The following is a 27,007-nucleotide window of genomic DNA, read 5'->3' on the forward strand; positions in this document are numbered from 1 at the left end:
GTCGCCACGACTGTATGGTCCTGAATGTTTGAGCAACTTGGGGATCCAACCAAGACCATACCTAGCATAAAACTACCTACTCGAACATGCTCATGCTAATGGTTCGTGGATAGGACAAAAATAATGAAATTTAGCCTATCTTTCAACTTTTCATTGCAACTATTGACAACTTTTGCAATTTTTGACATTTGACAACTTTTGACAACTTTCGACAACTTTTGACAATTTTTGACAACTTTTGCAACTTTTGACAATTTTTGACAACTTTTGACAGCTTTTGCAACGTTTCACAACTTTTGACAAATTTTAACAACTTTTGCAACTTTTGACAACTTTTGAACCTAAGTCATTGCTAATGAATATAAGTCAATGATAATGAATTTAAATCATAAATGAATCCAAATGAAAATGAGGATGAACACAAAGAGAAAGACTAACAATATTAAGTCTTGATGTAATCATAGTTTTTAACCCTCATTTCTAAGCACTTATTTTATGGTTAATAACTGTTAGAGTAAAGGTATTAGTTTGCCTAATTAATTAAATCATATTGATTTAATAATTAAGTCACCTTTTCTTTATTTCACTTAAGCTAAATTTAGGAAGCTAAACTTACGAATATTAATAATTAATTTATTATTAATTATTAATTGTTTTTTAGGGTTTTCCTTTTAGGTTTGATCTCCTTTTATAAGGATTGATCCCTTTTGTAATTGATAATCTGATTATCATTATTGCATTCTTTTGCTCTAGGTTTTTAAAGCAATCTTTGTGTTTTGTGAATCTTCCATTGTTGTGACAGGTTATTTGCATACAGGGATTCACTGGGTTCTGTGAGGTTGTATTCTACAACTTTTATATGGTATAAGAGCCATTATTTTCTTTTGCCTACATTCTTCTCTTGTGATAGGTATTTTGCTTGTAGGTGTTCTTGGGATCTCTGAAGTTGTATTTTCTCAACTTCTTCATGGTATCAGAGCCTACATTTGTTGCTACTTGTTCCTAATTTTTTAGAAGATTTGTTTGGAGGGTTTCAAGCTTTTTCAATGTTTTTTTATTTGCATCTAGGGATATTTTTGTTTCTGGGCTTTTTGGGCCCAAACAGACCTCACCGTTGAGCTCGGAACACCCAAAAGCCCCCATTTTCATATAAAATTTGTCCAATTTGGACAACTGTGGCTCTAGCAATTTTTATTTTTTATTTTTACCCTTCTTGGGCATGTTTTTCGAGACAAAAAAATTAAAAAAAATTGGGAAGTTTAATGGCTTGCCTAGGACGAAACCCTCACCACCAACCATCGGGGCCAGCCTTTTGGTTACCACGGCCTCCTAGGCGGTTACCGCCAGCAACCTCACACGCAGTTACCAAACCGACGGTCTGTAAACTACCGCCCAACAATGGCCTCGCCGCCTAGCCACCATAGCCCTGCCTAGCCACCACCGTCACCCAGCCAAAGAGCCACCTCCGTGCAGTCACCTCCTCTTGCTCCTCTTTGAAAGCCTTTTTATAGGGGGGTAGTTTTTTCATCATAACTTGGGCAAACGAAGTCAGATTTTCAAAAACAAATAGGCGTCAAAAATATCTTTCCAATCTCTCTTCAGATCTGAAGGTTTGATCTTCTATTTTGTATTGTTTTGATGTCTTTTTTTATGTCAAAGCTAGAAGTTCATTTTTGCACTCCGAGAGGCATATCTGGAGCATCCGAACTCCATTTTTGGCACACAAAATATAGTTGGAAAGTTGGTTTTGTGAACTTTCCATTGGTATGGATCTTCTTTATAAATTCTCCTCTAGATACATTTTATTCAATGTTTTGCATTTATACACTCTAGTGAATATCTTGGATGTTTTCAGCTCGTAGGATCCTTTTCTTTGTGTGGGATGACTCATCTTTGGCTATTATTTATGTATTTTCAGCCTTTTGTCCTTTTTGAGCATTGTATACATCCTTTTGTAAGCATTTTTTTATTTGCAAATGCACTGAGATAAAGTGCCACTATGCCTTGCATGCTTGAGATCTTGCACATCTTGTGCCTTATTGTACTCGCACTCCATTATAAAGTTCCATGGGGGTGTTTGATGTTTGCCTTTGTTTTCCATCTACCTTTATCACATGAGTGTTCCTTCCACGACATTAGCCTCATGATGTGTGTCAAGTGAGTGTTCCTTCCATGACACTTGCCTTTATATGTGTTTGTACTTTCTGTTGTACTCTCGATGTTCTTGGTTCTTCATCATGCAGTTTTCCTTGGCATTCAGTTTTAGTGTACCTATAACCTCTCCCTTGTTAGCATTATGGGGGGGTTTCTCCTGTTGATTGTTGGTTCTAATGATTCCTTGGTTCGTTGGAGTGAACTATGTATTCAGTATTTGTTCCTATGTACTAGGTGGATGCAGTGGCTAGTTACCTATGTATTTCAGTGAGATGGATCATTTCCCATATGGACTCTCTTTCATTCCCATTTTTGGAGGAAACCTTCCATCTTCGATTGATCAACCCTTTAGACTTTGGTGTGATCATCTTCTATTTCAGTGGAGGTTCTTTAGATCGACAGTTATTCTTTGACAGTGTTTGTAGGTTCTTCATGCTTTAGTGATTCTTCTGCTCATCTTTTGTTCCTATCTTTTGGAACATTCTTATTTGGAGGCTTCTTATTCCTTCACTTGAGTTTTCATCTCTTCTTGGAGAGGAGTTTTGATCCCACTGGGTTTTCTCCTTTTGCTCTACTTTATAGAGATTTCATTATACTTGGGTACCTCATCGAGCCTTGTTGTTGAGACCCATTTTGGCTTTCATGCATCTAGTCCTTAGTTGTTTTTTAGCTTCTCCCTAACTTCATCTTAAGGGGGGGTGTTAGAGTAAAGGTATTATTTTACTTAATTATTTAAAACATATTTATTTAATAATTAAGTCACCTTTTCTCTATTTCAGTTAAGCTAAATTTAGGAAGCTAAACTTACGAATATTAATAATTAATTTATTATTAATTATTAATTTCTTTTTAGGTTTTTCCTTTTAGGTTTGATCTTCTTTTATAAGGATTGATCCCTTTTGTAATTAATTATCTGATTATCATTATTACATTCGCTTTCTCTAGGTTTTCAAAGCAATCTTTGTGTTTTGTGAATCTTCCATTGTTGTGACGGGTTATTTGCATATAGGGATTCACTAGGTTCTGTGAGGTTGTATTATATAACCTTTACATGGTATCAGAGCCATTATTGTTTTTGGCCTCCATTCTTCTCTTGTGACATGTATTTTGATTGCAGGTTTTCTTGGGATCTTTGAAGTTGTATTTTCTCAACTTCTTTAATAACAATACAAAAATGATCATAAAATTTGGTAAATTTGCCCAAGACAACCAAATTTAACACTTAGAATTTAGATAATACCAATTGCAATTCATAAGTTCTATTAAATTGCAATATCATTAATTCATAACATACTAAATTGTTCATAACTTAATCATTCTTAACTGAATATACATTCAAATTTTAAGTTTCAAAGTAGGAAGATATGCACGCAATGAACAAATTAAATTGAATATCACCTTTTATATATATATATATATATATATATATATATATATATATATATATATATCACAAAAGCTTTACAAAAATGTGGCATATGTGCCAATTCAATACAAGTTTTACAAAACTATGGCATATGCCATCTCAAGATCAATTAAAAAATAAAATGTCAAGTGGCTACATGTATCAATCATTCAATGACCACAACTAACACTATATTACTCTAGAAAATCCTATAGTTTTGGGTGGATTATCGAAATCGAGCCTCTTTGGAGTACTATGCAACTCTATAGATGCTTGCAAAACAACAATTCAGGCAACAAATTAGATTGCTTATATTAATAATAATTTACAATTGTCAAATTAACATCAAAACAATTATATTGTACTATAATTTCTCTATAATCGAATTGTTGATTACCTCATGTTGTGGTTTTCTTGCTGAAATGCATTCTAAATGATGGTCCCCTTTGACGATCAGGATCCCCATCAAATTGATGAGGTAGAGGATCAGTGTTATGCTCATATCATGAAGGGGCCTGTACTAGTTAAAACATAATTGATACAAGTTAATATATAAATATAGTTGACAAAGAAACATAAACTATAAATATATCTACTTCTATCTAAAAGTATATATTTACAATATAGAATAAATGTGTACCAAAGGCTTTCATGGTTCTCTTGTTGTCCTAGGAGGGGTCATCATTGATGAAAGAAGTATCGATGTTCCCTATATGTATAATGATAATATTTTAATACAATGAATGTACATGTGCATATAATCATGAAATTGAGAAAATTAAATAAAAAACATATACCTCTTGCATCGCTTCTTCCAATGCTTTATCGGGTGCATTCATCATTGTTGTAAATGATCCTAATCATCGTTGTACATGTACAAGACAAAAAATGTTAGATTGGATCAATCTAGATGTATGCATGTAATCATAATACATTTGAAAAAACAATATCTAAATAATGCTAGAATAACTCATATAATCTCTTGAAACTATTACCTTTTTCTAATTAGGTGTCCTCGAGAATGACCTTTGCAAAGGAGGACTCTCAACCATATATGCCATACTCTTAAAGAGTAACATAATTAATATACATTAACATATAATATTAGCATATAATTTAACTAATCACAATTCAAATGATATGCATATTCAATAAAAAATGTAAACAAGATGTGTGCAAAAAAGAATATCTTATAGCTTTCTAGGCCAAATTAAATGGTCGTAATGGTGGCATCAAGAACCTGTGAAATCTATTCCACTATCAACACTTGCCAAACCCCACACAAATATAGATTAGAAAGTTAATATATCTTATAAAACATTACTTTGAATCCAAGGTCTTATTCTATTTTCACATGAACTATATTTTTTTTTACCTTTGATGAAGATACAGGTGCATGAGTTGTGGCAAGAATGGTCGATGACATACCAAAATCTATTGCTGCATTCTGAAATACATAATCTTTGCATCAATTTAGTTCGACCTATAATTGAAAATTTATTTAGATTTTGAAATTTAAATATTTAATAAATAAAATGTCATAAATTCAAATCAACACACCTAATTAGCAGAGACCTACTCCATCTGGTCATTCGTGAGCACTACATCATCTAGTGCACTAGCTTGATAACTAGCTCCACAATGTGCACAAAGATGGGAGCTTTGTTGGCAATTGCCACTCAATTGGTTGGTTTCACTATGTTGTCATTGATGGCAACATGGCAGCTTATTATGGCTTCATGTTTTGGTTCAATTGTGTATCGGCAGACACTTCACGGACACTACACCGACACTGACATGATAGAAGGATTTATTTGGTTACCGAAAATGCAGCTCGACATGGTTATCGATATTGGAGGTCGACCTCTCTTGGATCTGGCATCGACAATTGTTTTTGATATTCATGTATTCATGTTATCTAGCCGACATGTATATTGTTATTGTAATTATCTTTGTAAGCCAGCATAAGGCATGATAAATTATATAGGGTATATAGGTCAGTTGGATTAGATCATTTTGTGATATGTGAGATTAAGGAATATGTGGATGTGATATAATGCAAAATATATCAGAGAGATCATGTATGTGAGGATATTTGTGTAAAGGGGTATTCCTGTAAAGGGTTTAGGGTTTCAAACAGGAATAGACAGAGCTTAACCGGAACTGTATTTAGGCATAGGAGATGTTATCTTCTGTAGTTAAACACTTCTCTGGATTGTAGTCTGGATTTGTATGTAGTTAGTGCGGCTCCTTTTTTGATTGAGCAGTGTGCTCTAGGTTTTAAGTCTTCCTACAAGTGCAGGCCCCTATATTTTGTAATATCTCTTCATATGGCCAGTGAATTGATATTGTGGGTCACAAATCCCACTATGGTTTTTCCTCTTTGAGGTTTTCCATGTATAATTATGTGTGTTATGGTGTTCATTTATGTGTTTGTCTTATTAGTTGGTTTGATTCTTTCAATTCTGTATGTACTTGTATATAGTTGGTGTATGCATGTTTTAATAAGGCTAAAATTCATAGTTCTAGTATAACACTGATTCACCCCCCCCCCCCCCCCCCCCCCCCTCTCATTCTTATTGGACTCTAACAATTGGTATCAGAGCCTTGTGCCTCAGAGGAAGTTTAACAGCTTGAGGGAGATCTTGAATCCGAAATCCATGGATATGGGTTTGGAAAAGCAACTTGAGATTGCACTTGAATATTATGACGTTGAAAGGTTGAAGAACTTAAAGCTAAAAAATGACTTGAATTCTGCTCAGGTATTCATTCTTGTCCTATAGAAGAGGCTATCATTTGTTCAAGCTAGTAGGAAGGAACTCTTACAAAATCAGGATGATGAAGAGAAAGATGCACTTAAGGAACAATGTCAGAAACTAAGTCAGGAGAACATGGTCATGAGAAATGAAATGCAAGCTATAATTATGAGAATGTCTAAGGATATTAAAGACTGGAAGAAAAAGGAAGAAAATCTTGTTGTACTTTGAAGAAAAAAATTGAAGAATGTGGTAGGTTGGTTCATGAGAATTATATGTTGAGAACTAATTTAGTACAATCCCGTAATGAACAAGAGCTTGAGAGACAAATGATAATTATGAGAGAATATCTTACTATTGCAAGTGAGTATAAAGAGAAATTCAAGATTAGTTCAGCATAGCTAGATGAGTTATTGAAGAGACAAAGGAAGAATGGAGATTCCAGTGGACTTGTATTTGAGCAAGGACAAAGTTCTGGTACTGCAAATGAAGATAAAAACCATAAGGCATCGGTAAGGCAGTTTAATGCTTATAAATTTAATGGTAGATTTTTTGTTTGCAATAAATTTGGCCACATGGCTAGGCAATGTAGAAACAGAGCAAATCAAAACCTTGATTTTGCTCTTCGTCAATGTTCTAAATGTAATAAGTATGGTCATAAGACAAAAGATTGCAGAATGAATGTAAAATGATATGCATGTAGAAAATTTGGACATATGGCTAATCAGTGCAGGTCAAGCAATTATACCAGTTTTAGCAAAGCAATTCAAAAGAACAATGTTACATGTTATGCATGTAATGAGGTTGGACATATTGCTAAATTATGTAGAAGCGGAAATCCACCAGTTGGTAATGGAGGATCAAATGAGAAAGGGAAAGAGAAGGTTAATGAAATCTGGCAAGATCATACCCAGATATGGGTCAGGAAGACTGAAGATCAATCTGTAGATGGGAATGCACCGGTTACTTATCTAGTAGAAGAGGTTGCTCCTACATTAGCAGGTAGCTTATCTGGTAACTAAGGCAGATGCCTTAGGGGTAGGAAAAAACCATGAAGATGTTGCATATGCCTCGGGAAGAGGTTCTAAAAAATGTTCCAAACATTGGAGATGCTTATCCCACATGGATATTTTTTGTTCGAGATCCGATATCTTTAATCAGAAGTCATTGATGTCAATGAAAGATTAGGGTTTTTCCTAGAGGATATAAGGTTGAATCTACTTCATTTTTTATCACCTCGCATTCAGAGTGATTCAATGTGATTAAGAGTGATTCAGAGTGATTAAAGGTGATTCAGTGCGATCGGATATCTTCTTGAGCGATTACACCTGCGACTAGAAGAAGACTTTAGGGTTTTTCACTGACAGCGATTAACAAGTGTTTATCTTTAATCATGGAAGCGAGATCATCATCTATTCCTATTTTTGTTGCAAACCTGACTATTGTTGAGGTCAAGGACCGTCCTGGGTCAGTTTTCAAGTGGTATCCACATGTGGCTACCCTGGAAGATTCAGTTGGAGCATTTTCCCATGTTCCAGAAGGAGTTGTGTATGTCGAAGATGTTAGGGCATACATACACTGTCACATTGAGGATTTGGGGACATATGACATAAAGGGCATGTACATGAGCGAGCTAATGGGAGATTCTGGAAAGATCAAACCTGAATAGAAGCAAATTGAAGACTTCGGGTTTACTGGCATTCTGGACATTCCAAAATTCGAAGATGAAATCATTAGGTATGTTTTGAGCAGAGTACATGGAGATTTTATCTGGTTGGATAGACCATACAAGATCACCAAGGAAGCCATCAGGGCACTCACTAGTTGACCATAGGTTGGACAAGGTCCAGATAAGAAGGTTTCTAACGATTATGTAAATAAAATCATTGGTGCAACATCAGATAGGCGATCTATGAGAATAAGCACTATTACCAACACAAACATCATATTCGGTAGCATGATCATTGGTTATAAGGTATCTCAGTCAAACCGACTGAATTTTGTTTCTATCTCCTGCATTTTTGTAGCTTACAAGATGATGAGAGAAAATGAGAAATTGGATCTATGTGGTTGGATGTTAGATGAACTATTGATAAACCTGGGAAACATTAAAGGTGAAAAGAAAGGAACTTTCCAGTATGGAAACTTAACTGTATGTTTGATGCTATTTTTCATGAATGAGACCCGATTTTGGGAAAAGGCAATGGGCATTTGAAGTCTCGGTAGGGAGGCAATTAAAATAGTCAATTGCTACATTAGTTAGTCAGAGAGATGATAAAGTATGGGGACATTTTAAAGCATTCTAGAAGGCTATGAAATCTAGAGAAAGGGTTCCTAAGAATAGTGTTGAAAAATACTCAACTGACATATGCTTCATGGTGAAGAAAGATGGAGCACTTATGGAAGCAGTTAAGCCACGAAAGATCTGGATAGAGGAAATGGGCTATGAAGTTGATGGACAAATTTTAGATGCTTATGCAAAAATATTGATTGATGTACTTGTTGATGAGGCTGAGAAGCCCTATGGTACTGCAAAATAGAAGACACAAGAGGTTGAAATAGAGTTCAACCGGAAGAAGAGAGAGAAGAAGGAAGGAAAGGCAAGCAAGTTTGTGGAAAATTTCTCACAGGACATTAAAGCATTGATTGATGTTGTCCTGGAGAAAGGGAAGAAGAGGAAAGAACCAGAAGTATTCATTGTGTCTATTATAGTAGAGTCTACATTTGAGGATGACACACCCCTGGCTTTCAAAAGGGTTATAAGGAAGAAAATAGAAGAAACCAAGGTAGAGGCTAAAAACCATCTAGTTAGGAAAGTCAGATTCAAATTACTAGCACAGAAGCAAGCACCAAAAGTAACACCTTCAGCTCCATCTGGTACTACAAAAAGGAAGAAGAAGAATGAAATTGATACAACAATTCAATCTAGTAACGTAACTATCATTCCACCAAAAACTTATGTAGATTTGGTAGATGAAATAACTAAGGATGGTATGTTAAAGAATGTACAGTTTTACTATGATCGTTTAGATAATGATGAACAAAGAGAGGTAGAGGAAGCAGTATTGTTATACTTGGATATTTATAAGAAAGACTTGATAGAAATTGAAGATCAAATACCGATAGAATTCTATGATATGTTAGATGCTAGGAGATTGTCAGCAATGCAAGAAGACAAGCACATAAAAATTCAAGAGTTGTTATTTGTTTATGTTTCTATTACTCTAGAGGAGATGGATAGGACACTTGATGTTGTAGATATAAAAGTCTTTAACAACAAACATATAATAACCAGACTGATGCTAGGAAGGGTAAATAAGATAATTAAGGAAACCCACAAGGCATGGGTTAAGTTCTTTGAAGAGAACCGAAGTTTCTTTACTTCACCGAAATCAAAGATAGACACTACAAACATCCCGGTTCAAGGGAAAGGAAAGGGTATTATGGGTACTTCACCCTCAATTTTGAAAAACATTAAGATAGTGGAAATCAAGCCCCTAGTAGATACAAATGTACAAGCAAATGTTGAGATACCGACAAATACAGAGAGTGTAAAGGTTGATAATGTACAAGATACTAATGTTGAGGACAACATTCCTCTGGATACAAATGTATAGGATGAGGTTATAGTTCATACAAAGGAACCGACAGTTATAGAGACCGCACCAAGTGGGGAAGCCACCGGTGTAAGTGAGGAAACTATAAAGGATAAAACATCAGAGGACAAGAAAGGGGAATTTGGCAGGGAACCGGTAGTAGTTCCATCATTGTTGTCAATTGACACCTCGCAGGTTGTAAAGAAAAACATAACCGATATGAGTCCTACTGAACTCATGATGATGGTTACACATAAATTAATGAAGGAGGGATCAATGAATAAAGGGATTATTGATCAATATATCACTATTTTATATAGACTAGTCCCGGAGTGCAAGATTGACAGGGAAGCGAGCCCATCCAGCAAGCTTAAGACAATTACTAAGCACATTTCAAAGGATTTCCAATCCTTATAGCAGATTTCAAACCAACAAGAATTGTAGAGGTTCACACAGGCTTAAAGAGATGCATTTGATCAGATGATTGAGTCTGAGAGGAAGAAAATTGATGAAAAGTTGAAATTAATAGACAATTCTTTAAAGCAGTGTACAAATATATAGAGAGTATGGTGTAACATAGATGCTCTTACATTTAATTTGGATAAGAAGATTATGGAATTCCAGGAGAAAATTGCAAGTATAGTTAATTCTTTTGATGGATTGAATTCATCGACTACATCCATTGATGGTCAAATTTTGGTTTTGGAGGCTCAAATTTTTTCTCTTGAGAAAAAAAAGACAAAATCATAAGAAGATCCAAAAGTATGAGAGGTTTGGCGAGTCCTCGGTTGGATTCACTCGGTGTACAGATCTATTGGAAAGCCCACACCGGCAGAGCTAAAAGAGAAAGAGTCCTTTGCCCATATGCTAAATGGACTTGCATCTATTTCTGACACTTTCAAATATGGTTGGGATACTTACCTTGAGCTTTTGGAGAAGGCATACCTAGATATTTCAAATATATTAAGCTCCAGTAAGATATTTTTGGGATATTCATTGTACAGTTTTGGATTTTTGGTATTCTTTTTGGAAATTTTGATGGCATTGATGCCAAAGGGGGAGTGATATAGATGTGAAAAAGAAAAGAGAGATTTGTATACATTAGGAGGATTATATATATATGGAAAACTATGGAAGTATGGAGTATTTTGTACTGATGAATATTCAGCTCATGGGGAGAAGGCAGGATGAAACCGGCAGATGAAACCATGATCATTTTTCACATGAGTGTTGCCATCAATGCCAAAGAGGGAGATTCTTGGCAATTAACACTCAATTGGTTGGTTTCACTATGTTATCATTGATGGCAATATGGCATCTTATTTCTGCTTCATGTTTTGGTTTAGTTGTGTACTGACAGGCACTTCACAAACACTACACCGACACCGACAAGATAGAAGGATTTATTTGGTTATTGGCAATGCAGGCCGACATGGTTTAGAATATGGTTATCGATATTGGAGGCTGACATCTCTTGGATATGACATCGGCAATTATTTTTGATATTCATGTTATCTAGCCGACATGTATATTGCTATTGTAATTATCTTTGTAAATCGGCATAAAGCATGATAAATTGTATAAGGTATATAGGTTAGTTAGATTAGATCATTTTCTGATATATGAGATTATGGAATATATGGATGTGATATAATGCGAAATATATCAGAGAGATCATATATGTGAGGATATTTGTGTAAAGGGGTATTCCGGTAAAGGGTTTAGGGTTTCAAGCCAAAACAGACAGAGCTTAACCGGAACTGTATTCAGGGATAGGAGATGTTATCTTCTGCAGTTCAACACTTCTCTGGATTGTAGTTTGGATTTGTATGTAGTGAGTGAGGCTCCTTTTTTGATTGAGCGGTGTGCTCTAGGTTGTAAGCCTTCTTGCAAGTGCAGGTCCATATATTTTGTAATATCTCTTCATATGGCTAGTGAATTGATATTGTGGGTCACAAATCCCAATGTGGTTTTTCCTCTTTGAGGTTTTCCACATATAATTATGTGTTATGGTGTTCATTTATGTGATTGGCTTATTATTTTCTTTACTTCTTTCACTTTTGTATGTACAGGTATATTGGTTAGTGTATGCATGTTTTAATAAGGCTAAAATTGATAGTTCTGGTATAACACTAATTCACCCCCCCCTCTCAGTTTTATTAGACTCCAACAATCTTTAACCATCTGTATGTGCAATGGTATCTACCCCAAAGCACACAACGTAACAGATGGTGCATTGGTGAGAGCTAGGCATGTTGGAGGTAGATGGTCTAGTTGCTACACCATCATCCATTGGTGTACCATCATTTGGGGCCAAGAGGTTGGGATAACTATGTACCATGTTGGATGATGGTATTAGTCAGTGTAGAAGCTACCTGATGAGTCTCCATCTCCATAGATTCCTTCAAGGCTACAAATACCATCACATGAACAATGGGTTTCATAGCTAGTGGCACCCAATTTTGGGTATTATGTACCTATCGAGCCCTTGGTCTATCGTGGGCAGAGCCTCTACCTCTACCCTGAAACTCCCTCATACAAAATAATTCAGTATTTCTTGAAGGATAAACTCACAATATAGTTTTATCAAAAAATATAAAGGAACCTCAAATTTATTGCAAGGAGGTTGGTCAAAGACCATTCACCACCTATCCAAAAAAATTGTTTTCACTGCCACATGATTACACCACTGCATAAGAAACCTCTTTGAATTAAGAGGTAGGGTCTCCTAGGTTCAAGGATGAGTGAAAAGAGCACAAATTTGGTCTTTCCTTGTTTCTTTGTTTTTTACTTCATCATATGAGAGGCCATGTGCATAATAGTTAGAACATGAATCTTTGTATGTTCCCCATTTGGTCACTTGTTTAGAAATTTTATCAACACTATCAACCATTGTTTCTAGGGCTATGGCAAGGTTTGCATGGTGTTGGCGATGTGAAGACTTTAGTCTAGACACTAAATGAGAAATGGTAACTCTATTATATGCTAGACAACCTAATAAATCCTCTTGTGTGGTTTGAGAAGGGTTTATTAGATGATTAGGAGGGTTGTCCATCTGAGGGATACAATCTAGGTTTTACTTGGGATTATGAGGGGGGGGATTTTGTTGTGGGGCATTGTTTTGAGAATCTTATATTAAATTTTAAAAATAAAATAAAATAAATCAAAAACTATGAAAATACAACAAAATTTTAAATAAAAACAAGAATGCACAAACGAATGATAACTTACCTTTGCGATAATGTGGCATGATGATCTAGCTAATATGGCATAAAACACAATTAGGTTCTTCTTTCTTTTCTGGGGTTTATCATTTATTTGTTGGTCATAGGTAAGAATGACCCAGTTGGTCGATTAAAAAAAAAAATTATAATCAGAGAAACACGAACGTGTTACTTTAGTTTTAAAACCATGATCGTGTTGCTTAATAAATTTAACACGTACGAAGTTTTAAAATTAATTCCCCATATAGGTTATGGTTCAGATTTTCCGAACCATAACACATTCAAGTTATTTGAAAAATAAAATAACCCAAACATGTTACCTGCATTTTTAGGTTTTTTTTTGGTGTGTGGCCACCTTTTTTTTTCACCATCTTGGTGCACTTACCCAGTAATATCTAAGCACTTCTTACCAACTTCAACAGGAAGGGTAATAGAACCATGAGTAGAACAAGTAAAACCAGCATGAGTCTTAATCATCACATCAGATTTGTCATAAGTTTCATGATAAAATTGCCTTGTAAAGAGATGTTCTTCAGTTATAAAATTCAACATAAACATGAGGTCCATAAGCCCACCTTGAGAAAATTTACTGTTAATCTTAGCTGAAATGTAGAGGGGGCCATCAGGTTCCTTAATAGTCTCCTTAGGATCAAAGGTAATGCAAAGTTCAGGCTTAGGTTTGGGTTGATCAATAAGATTAACAATATTTTTGGCCTTGACACAAGTATTATCAATATTCATGATAGTAGGGATACTAGGCACAACAACATTGGTGGAAGAGGAAGGAAATAATTTGGTAGGCTCAACAGAGTTAGTAGAATAGGAAGGAAAAAAAAAAAGGTGTAGATTTGCAAATTTGGGTTTGGAGGTGCAACTGATTTGTTTCCTTTGTCATTAACACCTGCAACAATTACGGTATTGGAATCAATGAGGTCTTGGAAACGATGTTTCAACCTATAACACTTCTCATTATCATGGCTAGGTTGATGATGATATTAGCATAAGACTTTAGGATAATGGGAAGATAGCAATGGTTTGGAAGGGTCATGTAGTTTGAAAAGGGGGAAGTTTCAAAACATTAGAATTAATCAATTGCAACATAACATTATGCAAAGATTCAAAAGGAGGTGTAAAATTATGAGTTGGTTTTAAAATGGACGATAAAGGAGCTACACCAAGTTTTGCAGCTACCACTTGTGCATCAACATTATTTGAGGAATTATTGATCTTAATGAATCCTTTTTCGGAAATTATGAAAAGCTTGTTGAAAATCATCATTCTTATCAATTGAATCCATTCAAGTGGATGATTCAAATTGGCTCACTTGAAGCTGACAATTATGAAGCATTGGACACAATTAGCTGAAATAAATAAACTCATAAAATAATAAATTATATCTAATTTCCTTTTGTAAATTAGAAATGAAAATTCTTTGAAAATCCATATAAGACACATGATACTTAAATATTTGAGCATGCAAATGTTTAAATATACCAATAAAATCAGTCACTTTTTCCTTGACACTTTGTTTACAATGAATCAAGTAAGTCAAAGTAATTTAAGGACCAATATCATTTTGAAATTGTTGAATGAAAACATTAGCTAATGTTTGGAAAGAATTAATAAAATAAGGATCTAAGAACAAAAAACCATTGCAAGGCCTTATTTTGAAATGTCCTAGCAAATAATTTAGCCATACATCTATGATCATTTGAGAAGTCACTAGAAAAGGTTTGAAATGTTTTCACATGACTCAAGGGATCATCTTTTCCATTGTATGACTCTTGGTGAGGGATTTCCATGTATTTAGGGATAATATTACGAATGATACCTTTGGAAGTTGGCTAGCAATGTCACAAGTGGGCATGTTGAATTTGGATTAGGTCGTGGAAGTGAGTTGTTGTTGCATGGGTGAAACACTTTGGGCTAGCTTGCTAATGGTTGCTTCGGTGGATACGTTAGTATTGGACATGTTGGATAATTAAGGATGTGGAATATTATGGAAAATGGATGGAACATTGAAATATGAAAGTGAGAAATATTGGTAAGTAGGCATAGGAGATGGTTGGTAAATACATGGAACACTCATGGAAGGAGGTATGATAGGAATTCCTCCATGACTAACATGTGTAGGATTGAAATTTTGTGTAGATGTAGCCATGACAAATGGACTATAAGTAGGTACATTAGGTAATGATGTTGGGACATGAATGGTATGTTCCACGGTATTAGGGGGATTAGAAAATTTAAGGGCCTCAACACAACTTTTCATGGACATCATATTATCATTAACAATATGAGATATTCCACACAAAAAATCCACACTATGTTCATCATTTTGAACCTATTGTCACCAAGATTGGACTTGTGATGCTTAAGATGAAAGCTCAACAATCTTGTGAAACATGGAAACACCTTCAAGCCTATGGGTTGCTCAAATTGAAGGTGAATGTCTAGAGTGAGTTGGTTCTCTTTGATGAACCTCATGAAAAATGAACTTTTGATGGGAAAAAGGATAGAAGGAAACTTGAATTAAACCTATCCTAGGAGGTGATGCACCAAATGATTGAGAAGCCTAATCAGCTGCACTAACTCACAATACATTTCAATAAGAGAAACCTTGTTTATCACAACTCAATTTGAATCAAGTAATACATCAATGTTTCACAAGAAGGTCCTGAATCCTGTGATTGTTTAAAGGAAAATGAGAATATTCACAACTTTAACTTACTGAGATTCAACAAACACAACTTGTGACCTATACTAATCATGAATTTCATGCTCTAACTTTTCTTGAATGAGACAAAATTAAGGATTTGAGAAGAAATCACAAAATTACATCAACTATCATTCATTCATTATAAAAGACAAGAAAGATGTGAGAAGGAAAAATACTGCTCTTTATTGAAAGGAAAATGAATTGTTGTTACAAGCTAAAAATGCTTCAAAATGAGCTACAATGTCTTCATGCCTTGCTGAGTGCAAAGGCAGAGATAAAACAACTGAGGATAAAAGATTACAAAATTTGCCTTATAGAAAAAGGTCCTACTCCTCAACTGAAAATGAACTGGGCTAAAACTAGATAAGATACTTTGGAATGTGCTCCAACTGGTTGTCTTTTCCTTGAAAAATGATCCAATTTGCATGAGATATCTTCTTGGGTCGAATTTGAGATAAAAGCCTTGAAAAAAGGAGTCAGAACTTATTGTAATTGATCATAATAAGCTAAAAAGTCTTCTCAACTTATGTAGAACCCATGTGAGACTTCAAACTGACCTTGAATTGATGTAACTGCCTCAAAAATCCTTATTTTTAGGCCCTTATCTAAGAGTTACATTTGTATGTTGGTCTCCTAATTGATTGAAATAATCATAAGAGGATTGCATGGTCTCAAAGACTTGTTCTTGTAGCTTGAAGTTTTGACTTGTCTTTGAAATCTACGTGGGATTTTGGGTATCCAAGGTTTCAAATGTTGTAATACTAATTAGATCTTTGAGTTAATCATGACTATCTCCAAGTCATTCCTTATCTCAATGGTACTACTCCCAATTCAAGTGTTTGATAATGATCTCTATTTTCAACTGCCCTATCACTGAGTTTGTTGACAAATCCATCTCTTGGTTTTCTCTAAACTGTCATCTATATTGTTTCTTATGTTCTTAATACTGATCATGACTCCATAGATTGTGTGCCTTTCACTGTTTATTAGTTGACAATATAGGTCTTCTCTGAGACATTTTCTCAAGATTTATTGCTCTGTATTAGTTCTCAAAAGCCATGTTTTCTCCTTTGATTGTTAGGATAGTCATTTATCTATTATTGCTATATTTGGTGTTACACACCATTGTTTAAAGGTTTCTCTACTCTTATAGATGGCCTGTCATGGTAATGGTTGCTTTTGTGATCTTAAACAAAATGCAGTAGTCTTCATATCATTGGATCTTTACCATTGTCCTTATATCTTGAATGCAAATGTTCTCTTGATTAACCTATGTTTGCAATCTATCTTCAAAGGTCTAATAAATTCTAGTTTGAAGTCAAAGCTGAAAGGTTGTCCTCCATTATGACTATGCTCTTCAAAAATTATTCCTCTATCTTTGGAATGTATTAGCTCATGCACTCATTTGACTGTGAGAACCTTTGATATCATGACCTTGAAGATTCAAGCTTCTATTGTTGATGGCTTTTAGACTTTAGGCACTGCTATTATCTTTTATCATGTCTTTGATAATGCTCTTCATCTCTAACCTATACCTTGTCACTTGTCAATGCCATTTTTGTCCACGAGGCTCTATCTTTTAGGAGACTTATAGTTGTGTCTATTCAATATTGTAGATTTCCTGTTAGCTCTATCTCTCACTGTACTTTATGCCTTCTGAAGACATTGAATATTTTGTCTTTCATGACTATCATAGTATCTTTGTAAGGCTACTCTGATTAATAGTGAATAGGATCACTATCTTTTGGTTTTATTGCATAGAGAACCAGTCTGTAATGTACCTTTTTTGTACCTGCCTTGTCTTCCTAGGATTAGGATCAAACTCGTTACTCCAAAGGTTTGATTAGGGCAATAAATCAAATCTATGGTTCCTTGCAACATTATACACATTGCAATATATATATGTCAACAATAATAGTAAATTAGTTACATAACTATTACATGAAAATAGACCCATTCAGGACATCGGAGATGCTCCAGGTTGGCTGGGCTACCCATCCAAACTCATCCCATCTCTTAGGGCTCATAGGGTTACCTGAGGATGGGCCCAACATACCCCTAGCTGGGACCCCTTATTCTGAATGTGCTAACAAACAAAAAACAACAGAAAGATAACAAATGTCTATAGGGAACAAAGATTAATGATTTCAGAATATGTGTTACTTGGTTATTATTTATTCATCCTGTTAATTGGAGAGTTGGTTCATTAGATCTGGCTTAATTTCAGAAATAGGACTATCATTGATTATTGTTCTTTCCTTAATTCATATTATTGTTGTGAATTATGTTTATCCTTTTCTGTCGATTACTAAGAGTACATTTTTGTGACTTATAACTGAACCTGATATTACAAGTTGTATATTTGGTAGGGAAGATATCCTTTGGTACGTTATAGATTTGATTAATTCATGTGGCAAAAATATTTATATATTGATCCAAATGTGTAATTGATTAGCAATTAATCTATACAATTACTTGGATTATGTTCATTCTCATTGATATAAAGGTGAGTTACAGAAAATCAGATTGAATACAATTTGCATATGCAAACACTTTCAATGAACGATAAAAACTGGCCTGGGAACGTACCAGACTGTCGGTGATGGGGAGGGGGGGCACTCTATACGATTAGGCAATGGTTCTTCATTGTTGGGAAGAACCAACGACTCTCCCTCTACATCATACCAACCTGATACATTCACAGGCTATCTCGTTGGTTGTTTAGGCATCGTAATGAAACTGAATTAATATTATGGTTGAGTAACATGGTTACCTGTTTGTGGATTCTCCTTGCGATTTTCTTCTTGTTGCCTCCTTCTCCCATGCTTCCCTTGGTGTGCATGGTTTATACTTTCTGAAACCACACGCCCCCTTGGAAGCATGGCATCTTTTCTAGAGATGACTTGGGGATGATCGCATCCTTTCCTTAATAAAATTAGTTAATGAGCAAACACAATTAACTGATCATCATAATTTTATTAATTGAAATTTGAGAATATATATATACACAAATATACTAATGTATTTCACAATTAGCCTCTAATGATCCCGTTGTCTACATGGGGACATGACACAGTCACTATCTTCTATAGAATTTTGGCTATCATTCATATCATCTAATTCTTCTAGTCATGTTAAGGTTGTCTCCTATTCCTATGTGACTTTATTTATGAGACTACTATCCTTAATTCCTTAACAAGCTTGAGGATTTCATAATGTTGCTTTGTCATTGGATCTGCGAAGACCATTATTTAGATTGTATTTGCCAAGAAACTACTACATCTCTCTAAAACCTTTGGATCTCTTTATCCGAACTATGTGCTAATGATTAGGAATCCTTATTTACATTTTAGACTATCAACATTTTTTATTCAAATACTCTATCATAGTCACATCTTTTGATGTGATACTATTGAATTTTGGTCTATTGATCATGATTTTGGGACTATGATCTTTCATAAGACTGCTAATTTGATCATTGACATTGACTTTTGTCACTGTGTGAGTATATTTCTTGAGGTTTTTCCTTTAAGCTCACTATTATATGACTATGACTGCTACTGTGTATGACTGTCTTGCCCAAAAACTCCTCTTCTAGGATCTTGACCTATGACTATGGATCATGACAATGTTTTTGATTAAGGGAAAATAGGTTTTGATGGGCCCCTAAAACCCATTACACTAAAAGATCAAAAGATGGTCATTAAAGAACTACAAAAAGCTAGAGACAACAAACATATAAAAGACTGTTGACCAACAAACAAAAGGTTAGCAACATAAAGACAACAAACAACACACAGGACCAACAGAGAAAAAGCCAAGGCTAGGGAAAGTTCTTAAGTAGCTCGACAACTTCTAGCTCCAGTTGCTCCATATTATCAGCAGTCCACTTGATTTCCTCAATCTCCCTGCTTTGGCTTTTCTTTTTTCTGGTGCTCGCATGAGTTCTTCTACCATGACCGGTCTCCTTATCTTCAGGGGTGTCTTCTTTCACCTTAGTAATGTTCGCAGAGGCCTTATCCCATTGGTCACTATCAAGCTTGCTGATAAGAACCTTAATACTTGCAGAGGCGGTCTTTAAGATCTTATGACTCTGCTCCCCAATCTTCTTGAGCGTGTTCTCAACCCCTTCAGGCCTTTTTTCAATAGCCCCAACTCTGTTCTCCAAGATTTGGAAGCTATTACGTTGAGCATTAATGATCTCCTTAGCATTACTAATTGCTTTGGTAAGTTCACTTAAACAATCAGGGAGGGAGCTAAATTTATCAGTGCCAATAGCCTCTAAAGTCTCAATTTTGTTGGCTTCTTGGGTTTGCTTGGCTTTTATGCTTGTAATTTCCTTCTGAACCCAAAGGAAAACCTTGTAAAAGCTATATGTGCCATTTTTGATGCAAAGGTCAATATCCAGATGGGAGCCTTCATGGGCCTTGTCTCCCGCGGGATCCGAATTCACCTCCAAACCCATCTCCCTCGCATCTGCACTCTTACCTTCCTTCATGGCGGTGTCCTCCCTAGCTAGACCCTTATCCTTAGAACTAGTCGAGAAGGGCGAATGGTTCTTAGCTCCCACATCCTCATTTTTTAGAGTTTTCCTTTTATGCTCCTAGCTAGAGAGGATTCAGACCTCTTCGCTGTCAGTCTCCATAACATCATCAGTATCGTATTCCTTCTCATACTAGTTATCATCATCCTCCCCCTTTTGCTTCCTTCTGGCTGACCCTTTTCTCTGATTCTCTTGCCCTATTTTTCTTCTTCTCTTGCTCGACCCAGTGATTTGGGGGTCGTCCTCAGCATTAGCTTCCATGTCATAACCTTCACCATCATCATCATCTAAGTCTTCCAATTCCTCTTCCAACTTAGAAACCTTTGCAATGTTCAGATGGATGGTGGTATTATTGATGTAATTGTACAAAATCACCATCAGATTCTCATGCATAGCAGGATTGGTTTGGGGGTTGGAGATAGCATCCTTTATCCCAGCATTTAGGGCACATAACAAATAATATGGGATGGAAAATTTCTCTTTATATCAAAAATGGTTGAGAATAACAAAATGATAGTTGTAAACCCTAGTAAATCTCCCATCTAATGTGATAAATTCCATAATAGCAAACAAGACCCGTCGCCAAATCAACTTAATTACCTTCGGCGAGTAGTAAGTATGGCTTCCCTTCACCAGTCTGGCTTTCTCTTCCTCATCCTTAGGGAATTTTTTCACTATAGCATCAGACGGCTTCCTATCCCTATAGAACTTGATGTCGTCCATCAGTAGACCCGTAGCCTCAGCGATCATGGTTTCATTCACCTTGACTTTCGTACTACCAATGGTCAATGTGCCTTTATTCCATCCCTTTTTAAAAATCCTTGTAATTTATCGCTATTTCTCTTGCATTCTCTCCATAAAATCAGTCATCTTAGCTGTTTGCAACATAGCCCAGACCTGAGGATGATCTCGCCATTTATCAATTTTGGTTGCCTCCATTCTCTTGCGATTTCGACCCATTTTGTTATCGATTTCTATCAACTGTGATTTCCTGCAAATACCACTCTTCGCTATGGACTTTCTAATTAGCAGGGGAGAAACCACTAGAAGCCAATGGATATTCTATTGCTTCCACTCGATAAGGAAAAAAGCACCCACAAAGCATGCAAGGTAATCCGACAATTATTAATGTGCCTCCTTCTCGACTGCATACAAAACCAATTCCTACTGCCACAACCTCCCCTATCATCTCGAGAAATGATTTCAAATTCGGCCTTGCTTACCATGATATCTTTCATAAATTAAGATGTCACGTGCCACTCGAGGGAGCCCCCCCTCACTATTCCAGATCTTGATTTGCCCGCTCAATACTGCCTCATTGGCAGCCCAGTCAGCACTCATGTTGGCCTCTCTATAATCATGAGAAATGTAGCACTGATCGAACCCCTCAAGCATCTCCCTACCCGAATCAATGATATTTTTAATCATCCATGAGGGTTGGTGTTTACCAAGGAGGCAATTGATAATGTTTTTAGAATCCCCTTCCAGCCATAACAATTTAACACCCAGATTATGTGCTAATTTGATAGCTTGGAGGGCGCCCATAGCTTCAGCCAGATGATTAGTTTGAATCCCCAAGGGAAAGGCCACCGCCCCAATACAAAAGTCAGCACCAGTCCGGATAACTCCTCCATAGTCAGCTGGCCCTGGGTTCCCTTTAGCAGCCCCATCGAAGTTAGCCTTAAACCAATCATTAGGGGGAAAAGACCAGTTGCACATACTTCTTTTGATTTGGTTGGTGTTGGTGTCCATGTAGGCTGGGATGTTCCAGCTCTTGAGAACATCAAAGTCCTCCTTACTATTGCAGTAATGCTCTCCCCTAGCCATTGTGTTCTCAATAAAATTATATTTTATCTTGGCCCAGACCACCTCAGAGGGGTTAATATCATTCCCGAAGATTCTGTTATTCCTCTCTTTCCAGATACCCCAAAGGATATGTGGAAAGGAAAACTTCCACAAATTTCTTATGGGCGGATTGTTTGTAATGCAGTACCAACTCCTAAAACAATCTTGAATCTCCTCTGGGAACACCCAATTCAAACCCCAATGTTGAAAAAACATATCCCAAATAGATTGGACATAAGGATAGTGTATAAAAATGTGGTTCACGAATTCCTCATCATTGAGACAAAGATAGCATCTGTTGGGGATGTTGAAACCCCTCTTTCTCAAGTTATTTGTGGTTAGTATCTTATTTTACAAAAGAATCCATAAAAAAATATTAATTTTAGGAGTCAAACCTAGATGCTAGGCCTTAGTCTAGTAGGGGCTAGGGTCTTGAGATTGAGCCAACATAAGGACAACAAACGACATAGAATAAATCCCCGAAGAGGTGCCACTCCACATCATGTGGTCCTCCCTTCTAGGATTTAAAATTGCTTGGTTGATCACTAAGTTTACCTACTTTAGGTTGGGATCAATAGAGTTGAGGTCCACTCACTTTTGATCTCTCCAGTAGTCAGCAACTTTAACACCAAACTTCTCCTTACATGTCTGGATGATTATCTAAGAAACACAATTATTGAGAGGGGCTCCTCCAATCCAGGCATCATCCTAGAAATCCACCTTCCTTCCATTACCTATGGCCCAAACTTTGTCTAAACTTACTATACCTTTAGCATGGATAAAACTATTCCAAATAGTAGAGCCACTTGGTATCTGGTCAAAGGCAAGAAAATATTCCATGGTAGGGACCACACATAAGTACTTAGCCTTCTAGATATCATTCCACTCTCCATTTCCCTAATAGATTCTCCAGATTTTTTTGGCTAGAAGAGTCTTGTTCAGTGTTCTAATATTTCTCAAACCCAGACCCCCCACCTTTTTGGGTTTACAAGCATTTTCCCAGGCAATGAGGGCAACTCTCTTCTTATCCTCAACCCTAGATCAGAGGAAAGCTTTCTGAATTTCTCAATAGCATCTGCAAATTTTCCAAGAATTTTGAATAGGATTAAAGCATAAACCGGAACTCTGGAGTGAAGATTTTAAAAGCTGGATTGTATCAACTTGACTAAGAAGGGTAACTTTCCAACCAGCCAGCTTCCTACTGAATCTATCAACAAGATTGTTCCAAAACAACTCTGTAGGTTTCGTGCCCAGAGGAAGACCCAGGTAAATAGAAGGGGTTTTTCCAATTTGGCAACCAAGGATCCAGGCCATCCTAATCTATCTGTCCTCCGGGGTGTTGAAGAAGAAAACAAAGTTTTTCTCCCAATTAATCATTTGACCCAAAGCAAAACTGTAAGTTTTGAGAAGGTTCTTCATAGTGGAAGCTTCTTTGATCGAAGAAGTGCCCATTAAAATGGTATCATCAACAAATTGTTGGTGGGAACAGGCTTTGAAACCAGAAGAGGGAGAGATTCCCAACAGAAGCCCTTGAGAAAGAAATTTGCTAATAAATCTACCCAGACATTCAACCAGAATAATGAAGAGAATAGGGGAGATGGGATCCCCCTGCCTGATGCCCCTAGAAGTTTTAAAGAAGGGGGAAGGCACACCATTCACAATGACAGAGAAAGAAGAAGCCAAGATAAGTTGGTCAATCAACTGAATAACCTATCACAGAAGCCAAAAGCACCAAGCACCTTACCCAAGAAGCCCTAGTCCACACGATCATAAGCTTTAGACAAGTCCAACTTCATCAGGAAGCCTTGTTTCTTCGATTCCACCAACGAGTGTATGTTCTCATGAATAGTAATGATAGAGTCAAGTATTTGTCTTCCAGGAATGAAGCCACTTTGTTGGGGCGATATTATAGACGAGAGAATCATTAGCAGTCTGCCAGTAACCACCTTCGAGATAATTTGATAGAAAGAATCGCATAAGCTTATCGAATGGAACTTATCCATAGAATCAGCCCCAGGACATTTGGGAATCAGGACCAGAAAAGTAGCATTGAGTTCCTTTAAGATAATCCTAGCCCCAAAAAATTCTTGCACACCTTTAACCACATCACATTTGAGAATGTTCTAAAAGGCTTGAAAGAAGAAGAGCGGGAACCCATCCGGACCCAGGGCTTTATTGCCATCAAAGGAGAAAACCGCTTTCTTAACTTCCTCCTTAGAGGGGATGGGCACCAAAGCCTTGTTCTGAACATCATTAATGATGGAAGGAATGGTCTCTAAGAGGGCCCTCTAAGAACGTTCATCCGAACCACAATCCGCTAAGACAAGAGATTTGAAAAAAATCCTAGCTTCATTCCCAATTTCATCGTCCTTCCTAGTTTCAATTCCACCAATTCTCAACTTTGAGATCCTATTTGTAGCCTTACGTTTCATAGCAGTCATATGGAAGAACTTGGTATTTCTATCCCCAGCATTAAACCAAAGAGATCTGGACGTACCTTAATTTTTTTTCCATTCTATACATCGCGATACCTTTGACAACAATAGACCACCACTTCTCAATGGCCTTCTCAAGGTTAGGATGGTCCAACCACATCCTTTCAAATCTAAACGGGAAGTTTCTTTTAACACTTATATTCTCAGGAACAAAAACCACAGGAAAGTGGTCAAAACCAATCCTAGAAATTGTCGATAGGGAGCACTGATAATGGTTAAACCAATCATTAGAAATAAGGGCCCTATCAAGTCTGACTTGAATAAGATCTTCCCCCGCCCTACGGTTGGTCTAGGTAAAATTGGCACCTTGGAGATCAATATCATGCAGACCCTGGTTATTGATAAAGTTCAAAAGATCCATTCTACTATCTAACTGAGAGGGGACACCTCCAAACTTCTTTTTGTCACGAAGAGGGGTGTTGAAGTCCCCCATGACCATCCACATTTCATCCTTAAAACGAGACCAAATGGCCTCCAGCTTCTTCCAAAATTTGCATCTACCTAGTCTATTATTAGGAGTGTAAATATTAGTCAGGAGCCATGAGGTACCATCCCCTAAATGATAAAACCTAAAAAAGGCCAAATTGCTATCCTGCTTAACAAGCATCCCAGTAACACATCTTAGATTCTAGAAAATGGCAATGCCCCCAGAAGCACCATCTGAGCTACCTCCTAAAACTCCCCCATCCTTACAAACCTTAATCTTCTCAACTTTCTCTTTAGTCATTTTAGTTTCTTGAAAAAGAACAATGTCCGGTTTATGTTCTCTAACTAAATTTCTAAGAACATCTTGTTTATGTGGACTATTCAATCCACGTATATTCCATGAAACATTTTTCATTTTCTTATTAGGGAACATACCTCATGGATGGTCATTTGAGTACCATCCGCTATATTCTTGCTTGCCTCTTGATCTCTGATCTGGCTTGCTTTTTTTCTTCCAGGAGGAGAGGGGTTAAAACCCGTATCGACTTTAGTCCGGTTTCTTGTCTTGACTAGAGTAGCCTGAGGGGTGGATTTCGGCCCCTTTTTTCCCACTAAATTTCGTTCCGCTATTTCATTAATCTGGCTATCTTCCTCTTGGATGTTTTGGGTGATTGTCTTATGCTTGACATCATCAACCTCAGCCCACTTAGCACATATTTTAAGCGGTGAGGTCGTTGGGGACTGTTGGAAGGTAGATTTCACCATATCCACCGATTGTTGTGATTCTGACAACAAGATCCCTCCAAGGATCAAACACCTATGGGCTTCCTCATAGTCGGGTCTAGGGCCATCTCTGTTAGTGTTTTCCATAATGCAATTTGAATCTGCTTCCTCCTTGGTCTGTAACATCACTTGTATTTCTCCATCTTCCAGGTTATCACTTCATTGTTCCTCCTGATTGGTGTCTTGTCGTTCTCTCTCATCTTTGCTTGTTTGATCCTCTTTCCCTTCTTCAAGCATCTGGTTTTCTGGATTTTCCACATTAATGTTCCCTTGTTGCTCGAAGGTGTCAGGGATGATGACACTCTGGGCTTCTTCTACCATTTTCTCTTTTTCAACAATCTCAAGTTGCTTAGCAGGTTTTTTTGCTCTCCATTGCGTTGTCTTGTCTTTCTCCTCTTTCTCTTTGATGGCTTGTAGAGGGCATTTTCTAGCCGTATGCCTCGATTTTTTGCAGTGAAAACATACAAAAGGGACACTTTCATATTCCATAGGTTGGTTCCATTTCCCCAATCTGGAGTTAATCTCGATAGATAAGGGCATATCAGGGCCTTGCATAATTCCCACACAAATCCTAGCAAAGGTAAGTCTTCTTCTAGTTGTTGTGATAGGATCCATAGATAAGAGTTCTCCAAAGGAGCTAGTGATTCCTTTAAAGACATCTTCAACCCAAAACTCCAGGGGAAGGCCCGAAAATCTGACCCAAACAGGAGCTTGTACAAAAAAGGATTCATTTAGGTCCATCTTAGGTGACCATTTTTGCAGAGCAAGCGTTGATTTTCCAATCAACTAAGGACCATCACAAAGCACCCTCGACATGTCTTCCTTACATGAAAAGGCCATCAACAGCACACCTTTGGATATAGCAGTGATCTCCACTTGACCTTTAAGCACCCATTTACGTTTTGCAAATGCCCTGACAACATCAATATTCGGCCTTAGGCCCATAAATTTTCCAACCAGAGTCATTGCCATAAGGTTAATATTATGTTCAATCACTGGGTCTGGAACTTCAAAAGCAAATCTACCGTTTTCTGGTTCTGAGATATTACGAACTGGAAGGA

The sequence above is a fragment of the Cryptomeria japonica genome, chromosome 7 (genome assembly GCF_030272615.1).
Source record: "Cryptomeria japonica chromosome 7, Sugi_1.0, whole genome shotgun sequence".
Lineage (NCBI taxonomy): Eukaryota > Viridiplantae > Streptophyta > Pinopsida > Cupressales > Cupressaceae > Cryptomeria > Cryptomeria japonica.